Genomic DNA, 7,753 nt, shown 5'->3' on the forward strand with positions numbered 1-7,753 from the left:
TCATTCGAAACAATTTTGTTAGATTGTATTGTGACAGCTGTCATATCAGCATGTATTTTTTAAAAACTTAGCAAAATTGATGAATTTTTGTGTAGCCATTGTAATACTGAAGATGGAAGAAGATAAGCAATATTTTTAGCTTATCATGCTTTATTATTTCAAGAAAAGTAAAAACACAACTGAAAACACACAAACAAAAGATTTGTGCAGTGTATGGAAAAGGCACTGGGATTGATCAAACATGTCACAAGTGGTTTGTGCAGTTTTATGCCAGAGATTTCTCTCTGGACGATGCTCCATGGTTGGGTAGACCAGTTGAAGTTGCCAGCAATCGACTTGAGACGTTAATTTCCCAACACTGAGAAAATCAGTGTTCTACCATGTGGCAGATGGACAACATACTCAAAATATCCAAATCAATAAAATTATTGGTGAAAATGAAAAAATGTGTCTTTTATTTTATGGAAAAAACCATACGGCCTTTTTGGCCAACCCAGTATCTTCAAGAAGATTACTTGAATGAAAAAGTGGGACAGGAAGGGTAAGCAGCACAAGGAGGAGGGAAACTCAGGAAATGTGCCGCTACAGTGGGATGACCGGGCGCATACCACCGTGGTGCCTGCAGAGGCTGAAGGCGGGAACTTGAGCCCAGCACACAGAGAGAAGAAAGGAAAGGAAGAGGCCTGGTGATACAATGTTTAAGCCTTAAGCATTGGTGGAAACAGGGACAAAATGTTTATTTTACTTTGTGTTTATTTGTATGATCTGTAACCTCAGTCTTTTTTAAGGACCCAGGAATAATTTCAGAAATGGTATGTGCTGTTTGTTTTTAATGTGATAAGACACTTAGTGGCTGGTAGCTCGGACTCCCACTTTCTGGTTATCAGTTTTTACTTGTTTAGATACTGTGTGTCACAGGAAGTTCACGCTGTAAGGAGCTCCCCTGATTTACCATAAACCACATGCAAATAGAGACCTCGGAAACACCCCGTTCCGGTTAAATGGCTTTGACTCTGACTTAGAAGATTCTCAGCCCTCAGAAGTTAAAACTAAAAATCAGGTTTAGTGCTGATTACCTACAAAGTCTTCACACCCAAAGACACCATCCTTGGTGGCATTTTTCTTAGATGCAACCAGCTGTTGATGGGCAAGTATACACTGTGTTGAACATCTATCTAATCCATTCCTAAAGGGCAAGAAAAAAGTGATCTTTTTCTAGTCATCAACGTTTCATGCTCAGGGAAAAGCCCTGGATTCAACCCAAAGGCAAGAAGAATGTTCTTAAGGGAAAAGAAAAGTCATGATCCTTCAGGAGGCTCAGAGGACAAGTCAGGCAAGGAAAAGCCAGTAGAACTGGTGTGGGGATTGCTGTGAAAGAGGTAAGTGCAACTCCCTTCAGAAGGGTCCGGAAATGACAGCCATTCATTGAACATTCATTAATTTTCAGCTATGTATCAGGCTTCGACATGGTGGAGGAGGCAGAAAAAGATATCCCTGTCTTCATGGAGCATACATTCAAGTGGGAAAGCTGGATGATGTGTAAGGAAACACGTAAGATGTCCGGTGATGATAATGAGAAAATACAGAGGACAGGGAACAGGGATGTGGTGGGCGACGGTGACCTGGGAAGAGCTCTAGGAAGAGTAGATTTTTGAACTGAGATGTGCAGGATAAGAAGGAGCAGGCCATGTCAAGGGAAAGTAAGTCCAGGCAGAGTGGTCAGCAAGTGCTAAGGACCAGGGCTTGGAGTGCTGGAGGAACAGCAAAAGCCCAGTGAGGCTGGCAATGAGTGAGCAAAGGGTGGGGAGGGTGGCGGGGAGGGGAGCAGGAAAGGACATCTAAGAGTAGACTGCTCTCATGTGGCCTGTTGACCATGGTAAAGAGTGGATTTTATTCTAAATGGAAGTCATCGGGGGGTTTTAAGCAAGGGTGTGACCAGGAGGATGAGGAAGTCTACCTGAGGATGGAAGGCTAATTTTTGAATTTTGTCTTGAAGGAGCAGGCATTAGACCATGCAAGAGTCATGTGGTAAGGAAGGCACAGGACTAGAAGATAGCATGGTACATTCTGAGCAACCACAAATCATTCTCTTCGCTGTAGCTAGTGAATTCAGCTCAAACCAGTGGAGGAAGGGTGGGCTTTTCAAGGAACAGTGTTGGGAAAACTGGCTATTCCTCTGGTGGCAGGCAGGCAGAATAAAGATTTCTATCTTGCGTCATCTTAAAAATAAGTCCCAGGTGAAATAAAGACTTTGAAATTATGAAGTCACTGAGAGAAATATAGGGAAATGCATTTATGATCTTCATTGAACTTACAGACCGAGAAGGACTTACTAAACAAGAAATAAATTGAAAAAGAAGAATGTTAACTACATTAAAGTCAAGACAACAGCAATCAAGACACCATAAACAAAACTAAATATATGAAACAGACTGGGAGGAAATGTTTACAACATAAATAACAGCAAAAAAAAATAGTATGAACAATACATAAATGACTCATATAAATAAAAACAGAAAGGATAAACAACCCGGGGAAGAAACTGGCAAAGGATATGAGAAGGAAATTTACCAAAAGGGAAATTCAAGTGGCCGATAAACATACCAAACATGTAGAACTGATTAATAATTAGAAAAATACAAATTAATATAACTAGATACCATTTTCAGATTATCATACCTTTTCAAGTTTGATAAGATTAAAAGGTGGACTAAGGGTATAGGATACATGTTTGCATACACCGCCAGTGGGAGCATATTTTTTAATCTTTTGCAAGGGTTTTAGCAGTGTATATTACAATACATGCAATTCTAATTCTTAGGTATCTGCCCTGGAAACGTCTGCACGTGCGCACAAGGATGCTTATTGCAGCATGGCTTCTGCTGCTGCGAAGGTGGAAACCGCCAAAATGATCATCAATGGTGAAATGGCAAAGCACGCTGTGCTCTGTCTGCAGTAGCAAATGTTAGGCTACAGTTGAAAGGACAGAGGTGGTTATACATGTGTTCACATTGAAAGAGGAAAAACGAGGGGATAGCTTTGGGGAAGATAGAGATTTTTAGACTTAGTTATAAGGCTGTGACTTTTTAATGAGATGAGTGCATTGAGGATATCATTCCCTATTCTCCATTTGGCCAGTTATAAAGTTGAATGTCATAAGCAGGCATATTTAAATACCCTGAAAGAGAGGGTTACTGTTTATACCCTCGTCTCCACAAATGTACAGCCCCTCCCACTATCGACTCCACCACAGCTGTACACTTGTTACACCTGAGGAACCTACACTGACACATCATATTACCTGAATAGTTTACATGAGGGTTCACTCTTGGTGTTGTATATTCTTTGGGTTTTCCATTAGTGTCATACAGAATAGTTTCACTGTCCTACAAATCCTCTGTAAGATACATGTATTTTTTTTAATACAGTGTCAAAGAGTTCCTCACCCCTTGAAATGCAATCATGGCCTCAGATTCAGAGTGTGAACTCCAGAATACACGACCTCTTTGGAATGACATTCCTTTGTCCTGCTCTCTGAACACTAGACCACAGCCAGCTTTTGCAGCCAGCTTTTGCTCCTTAAGTGACAGGCTAGTGCAGAAGTGGCATCAACACTAAGGACTTCAGTAGCTCTCTAGGAAATAGAAGCAGACAGTTCTTTGCGTGGCCAGGAAGCTCTGAGCCCCTGAAGAGTGGGCTTTTCTCTGATCGGCAACATCCCTCAGCAGGACTATCTTCTCCATGGACTAGTGTCTCCCAGAGGACCATGTTAGACAATTCTGCCGGGACTTGAAACCGCAAAGCTATGCCATTTCTCCTTTCCTTTGAGCTAGTGACATTAATTAAAGTATAAGGGGTTCAAGTTATCCCAGGGTCACTGGGACAAGGAAAAGGCCTTCCAAATCTACTTAAAATGGAAACCAAAATCTCAACGTTCTATTTGAATTTTTATCTTAAAAAATGAGGATTAATAACAATTTATTTTTTATTCACACATACTAATTTTAGTCACCAGAACTCTGTTGTAATTATTTGACTTAAGAATATATCGACCAGAGACAGTGATCTCTTTCCCGGGCAAGGTTTTTTCCTGGGCAATATTTCACTTCACAATTATGCTGCATTCTATTAGCACAAATTTACAAAGAGGAGAGAAAGAATAGCAGACATTCCTTTACTGCCAAAATTGGAAAGGTGCAAACTGAGGGAGGAAATACCTCCCCGTGGAGGGCGGGCAAAGGGGCTGGGGGATCACGGAGAGAAGAGAGGGGAGGTGGAGAAGAGAGGAGGGAGGGAGGGGGGATATTTCTATATAAGGTGACTTTTGCCTCCCCATGCAGCTTGGTGACTAAGCACAATCATACAGTGCTGCCTTGTGGCTACATCTCTGCGGCTAGAAAATATAGGGGCAATAAATAATACCTGGGAAGAAGAAAATTGTTCCTTGTTCTTTTCCCCCCTTGTGATCTATGTTGCTAGCATTTAAAAGAAAAGTGAGACTGTGAGTAAAATGAAGGGAAAACTCTCCCTATCAAGAAAAGAGCGGACACTTTATTCTTTCCTTTCTCTACCCACCTAATGACCACAGGAGCCTTCTGTATTCTCGTGGCATTGATAACCCACAGCCTTTGCGAACCACGGCGGTTCGGAGCCTGTCTCAGACGTCCCTGATCACAGCTCTTTAATTAAGATGCTGATAACTGAAGTCTCCAATCAGCTCTTCTACACTGACCTCAGGGTTAAAGCAAACAGTGCTGAAAACTTTCCACTTCCCCTGCTCATGGTATAGTCATTAGAAAGTGCCCTATGAATGTTCGCATTTGTACTGAGGCTTCCCAACTCACTCCTGTCACGCTGAAATGTGTGCAGGCTGGTCCACCTGCTGCGCCATCATCCCGGATTTCAGGTTCTGCTGGCCCTCAACGATGTCAGAGTGGCAACAAAAAGACTTTTGAGCCAGAAAGACTCGCCCTCATATTCAGATCCTGCTTGTCCTAAATGTGTGACCATGACAGGTTATTTGAACTCTTTGGGCCTCAGTTTTCTCATCTGTAAAATGAATATAAGGACAACCTCCAGGCAGGGTTATTGTGAGAAGAAAATGGGCAGTTTAAGGAAAGCCTGTGACCTGTCAGTAATCACTCAACTAGAGTTCACTCTGCCACACACACACTCTTGCACACACACACTTCTTTTCCTTCCCCAAGTCCTCGGGGGCTCACAGCTAGTGGGTGTTCCATTACAACTGGCTAGATCTTGGAGATTTGGAAATAAGAAGAACAATGATTACACTACTTTCCATCTCCACCTGGGGGGCGAGGGCAGAGGTGTGTGGTGGAAAACGAACCTGCAAGTCCTGAGGAAGGGTCTCACGACAAGAGAGTGTCATCCCTGGCCCGCCCTGCCTGGCTAACTCAGAGTTACATCAGCCCGTATTGCAACATTCTCAGCAAAACAGAAGAGTCCACGGTGCAAATGGCACAGGTCCAGAATTTGGAGGTGGGGGAGGTGACCAAGACGAAGGTGTCTATGACAGCTGGAAACCCAGTGATGGACTCCTGAACATCTTTCTCTGTCCATCTTGTAATTTTTTTTTAATCCTCACCTGGGGATATGTTTATTGATTCGAGAGAGAATGAGAGAGGGAGAGAGAAAGAAACATTGATTGGGTGCCTCCTGTGCATGCCCCAACCGAGGATCAAACCCACAACGTAGGTATGTGCCCTGATCACGAACTGACTCAACCTGCAGACTTCTGGTGTATGGGACGATGTTCCCACCAGCTGAGCCACCCAGCCAGGGCATCCCTCTTGTAGACCCCCCCGAGGTGGCTCTAAGGCAACAGCAGATTTCTTTAAATCTAGGTGTGTTTCTCAGAGCAAGCATCCAGAATGAGCCATGTACAAACCCGCACCATCCCCACTTCTAAATAAAACCTCATCCGAAAGAAATGATCCAGGCTCACCCCATCACTGCTAACTCCCTAGGGGGCAGAGGTGCCTTATCCGTGGATTCAGACATCGGACACTTTTAATAATAAAGTTCTCCCTAATAATTTCCCTCTTTTTAAAGTATTTCCATCTGCTCTAATATGAGAAATGAAAAGCAATACAAGAGTTTACCGTGGAAGTCAAAAGAGAAAGCTTTTTAAACCTGCTCTCCTAGGAAGAACTTGCATGTCAATTAAGCATAACTTACACGTTGTGCTACGCCTAGTTCCCAAGTCATCTGACAGCTGCGATGTTCCCAGACCCACACCAGGATCTGACAGATCACCAAAAAGTAGAACACCACACAAGTCAAATCGCCTATGGAATCAGAACAGAGGCATTTCCAGAATGCACTGCCCCAGCGATTCTCCTGGGTGACCACAATGTTAAAAAAACATTTCTAAATAATTGTTCGATAAGGTCAACAACTCGTTTTTCAATAAGGTCTGATTAGACTCATTAACTTGTGCTCCTTTTTGTTTGCTTTGAAGAGTTTTCCCCTTTTTTTAATTTTCAGGATTTTATATCAAATTCTACTAACCTAGCATTTATTTGTCCACCCAACTTCCTGATGTTAAAGAGAAACTTTAAATGACCACTTCCCCTCTGTCGCCATGAGACAGATAAACACCCCACTTCCAGAGGAATGAGGTACTCACTCCGATTGTCTCAGGTCAGAGATGAACTTTCAAAGCCAGGGAAGATCCCAAGTCCAGTCTTTCCTCTCCAAATCCCAGCAATTTTTCTACAAATGTTCACCAAGTTTGCGTCGCTGGGGTGAATCCAGGAGACGGCAGAGCGAGGAGGAGGGAGTGCAAGCAAAAGCTGTGGATGATCTCGGGTGGCCTTCCGGCCCAGCCGCATCTCTGGGTTGGCTCCGAGCCTCAGGGACGCAGATTAGTCATTAACAATCCTGTCCCTGCTAAATGATATAAACACAGAAAGGGAGAGGCTGGAGATTCCCAGGAACCACTCCCAGTGCCCCCAAGCAGGGAATGGGACAAAGCCAGGAGCCCTGAGGCTTGCATTTGAAAACACTTCTCCTCAGGCTGCTTTTTGGGGTTCTGAGTACCAGATTTCTGTACACGTTATTACTTTTTTTTTCTGGACACGTTTTCTTTCTGCAATTTCTTTTCATTGTTTCGCCGCCTCCCAGGGACTGAAGTTTAGAAACTCTGAGCCTTCTCGACCCTTCCCCTCTCCCTGGCATCCTCTGTCGAGTAATAACAGATTCTTGTGGACTCTATGTTTGGAATGTTTTTTATTTTCATCCCACACTTTTCCTCTGCTAATTTGGGCCGATCACAGCTTCCTTTCTTAAGGAAAACATTGGCCACATAACTCTTTTCTCTCTTTCTTCTCCTTTTTTCTCTTTTCCTAATTGCATAGCACTTACAAAGTATGAGCTCTGGTAAGATGCTTGCTCTGGTCAGGCATGACCTTCAGCAGGATCCTTTAGCCTCTCTGAGTTCGGTTTCCTTGTCTGTAAAACAGGGATGGAGTAACTAACTATCTCACAGACATACTGTGAGAACGATATGAATCGCTAAAAATATATAAAATGTCTAGAAAACTGCCTGGCATATGGCCAGCATCCAATAACATTTTAGCTGTTATGATTTCTCTCCTTGAACAAATATCGATTGATTTTCTGCACGCTATGCCCCCAGCCCCTTGCTAGACGTTCTGCTAGTCAAAGATCCCCAAGGGGTTCCCACTGCCTAAAAAAGAAATGTAAAAATGATATGTATGACCTGACATTT

At 43.1% G+C, this 7,753-nt stretch overlaps 1 protein-coding gene across 2 annotated transcripts in view; it reads right to left on the reverse strand.

The window, feature by feature from the left end:
- NR1H4 (nuclear receptor subfamily 1 group H member 4) overlaps nt 1-6,884 on the reverse strand; it is a 66,997-nt gene extending 60,113 nt beyond the window's left edge. For both annotated transcript variants that reach the window (XM_045826479.1, XM_045826478.1), the window contains exon 1: nt 6,650-6,884. The gene's annotated coding sequence lies outside the window, so the exon portion shown is untranslated. The remainder of the gene's footprint in view (nt 1-6,649) is intronic.
- Between the last annotated feature and the right edge of the window lie 869 nt (nt 6,885-7,753).

Source organism: Phyllostomus hastatus, unplaced genomic scaffold (assembly GCF_019186645.2).
Source record: "Phyllostomus hastatus isolate PE091 unplaced genomic scaffold, TTU_PhHast_1.1 phas_scaffold_755, whole genome shotgun sequence".
NCBI classification, from domain to species: Eukaryota; Metazoa; Chordata; class Mammalia; order Chiroptera; family Phyllostomidae; genus Phyllostomus; species Phyllostomus hastatus.